We start from the raw sequence: 1,933 nt of genomic DNA, 5'->3' as shown, positions 1-1,933 counted from the left end.
TAAGAGACTTCAGCTTGACAGAAAAGTGGCTATTCTTATCTGATATGTTAATCATACATCATGATGTTTACCCTTTACAAGGACATTGCCTTCGACACAACAACACTACCAATGCTACCAACACTGACAACAACCCTAGATTATAGCACCAGCCTTCAAAAGCTCGACACTGTACCTACAACTGACGCCCATATCCTTTATCCATAATTAACCACAAGATTTAGGTGTCGCTATACCACAGATTGGCCTCCATCTTGCCTCACTTTTGTCACGTTGTCTTTTAATGCCATGGCGTGAAAATGTATATCATAACTACTACAACAAATCAGATTTGGTCCAGCGGTAAAATCCCTGCTTATACTCTCACAAATTTTTGCTGCATTGCCATAGCTAAATATAAAGTCACTGTAGTTTGTGTTACTGTATTAATGTAGTTTTTGTCACTATATTAAGGCAGTTCGTATCACTTTTTATAACTTTAGTTTCTGATTAGCATTTACTTCTAATAAATCATATGTAGTGCAGAATCAAATGATATGATTATTATTAACTACAGCATATGTCAAAAGCTTATTCTTTGTAATGTAAGAATTTACATATTTTTTTCCTAAAGCTTAACCATTCGCCAAGTATGACATCACATAAATCTGACCTCACCTCACCTCATCTCGTCATGGCTGATAAACGTGAGAAATGGTTCAGATGCAGCACAGAATTTATTTGATAAGCGTAGGTCTTTGTAATTCGTAAACTATTTGAGCTGTGTCGCCGCCATACAGAATCCTTGTGTTATTGCATCTAATGCCTTACGTAACTTTATATTTTGTTATTTCGTATATTACATTTCAGAGCGTTATTTCTCCATGTTTTTTTTGTCTTTTTATACAATGTGTTATATTTAGTTACATCAGTTTTGTTTCGGTATTTTTAGAGTAGAATGTATTAATATAGAAAACAAATTTTTATTTACCTTATTGGATGTCAGAAGGCAGTTCTATTAAAATGATTGAACTGATGGCCATTTTCGGAGCAAAAGCGTATTTTTAATTTTAATTTTACTGCATTTTTTTCTTCTTTCTTTCTTTCTTTATTTTTTTTTCGAAATACCCTGGAAATAAACAGAGAAAGCCAACGAACATCCAAAATCCAAAATACTTTACGTTCATAATCCCCCTCGTTTTGAAGGTCTTCCGATAACACAGCATTCCACGCTCGCCTCAGGACTCCTGACCTCCGTTAAAACTATATCGATGACGCCCCAAAAAATCACCTTTAGATTAGGTTATCGCTGTTTTATCGCGTCTCCCATGACTTCTTGTTGATCCTATTTAACTCTGATGCCAAAAAAAAGGAGATTGAGGAGGCAAAGACCTGAACTAAGTTGTTGTTATTTTAAGTGTTGATGCGTTTGGGGTGATTTGATCCTTGGCCGAATGTGTAAAAGAGAAAAAAAAAATATTCGTAACGGAAAACGAACATGAAAGAGAAGAGTTAAAGAAGTAAATAGATGAATAATAGAATGAATAAATAGAAAAATAATGATTACATCTTTGGCCGATGTATTCCGTTGGCTGTTAAATCACCTTTCAAGAGAAAAGAATCTTTGCTCCGCTTCTTTCCCAAGAGATAAGATACCAAGGCAGCCTGATAAGGAGCACGATAACGTCTTCCAAAAAGAAAGGTTATTCTCAACGACACGACTTTATCGCTGTTAGTGTGGTTTGTTCACTGCAAGCACGGTGTTCCGAAGTGTTCAAAAGAGCTCCGGAGTGTTCCTAGGTGTTCCAAAGGGTTCCAGGGTGTTCCGAGGTTCTCCATCTCACTCAGGCGGAAGAGGTAAGGGAAAAGGAATGTGTTAGATAAAGTATTTTGGGTTTTTCCTTCGAGAGAGGGAGGGGGAGGGAGAGTGGCTTTGGCACTTGGTCGCTTACAG

The 1,933-nt window shown here is 36.7% G+C and overlaps 1 protein-coding gene across 1 annotated transcript in view; it reads left to right on the top strand.

Annotated features, from left to right (window-relative positions):
* The window catches only part of LOC119590516, a gene marked incomplete in the record, with an annotated part of 54,991 nt that overhangs the window by 44,471 nt on the left and 8,587 nt on the right, over positions 1-1,933 (top strand).

Source organism: Penaeus monodon, chromosome 27 (genome assembly GCF_015228065.2).
Source record: "Penaeus monodon isolate SGIC_2016 chromosome 27, NSTDA_Pmon_1, whole genome shotgun sequence".
NCBI lineage: Eukaryota > Metazoa > Arthropoda > Malacostraca > Decapoda > Penaeidae > Penaeus > Penaeus monodon.
This window is presented reverse-complemented; position numbering and strand designations above follow the sequence as displayed.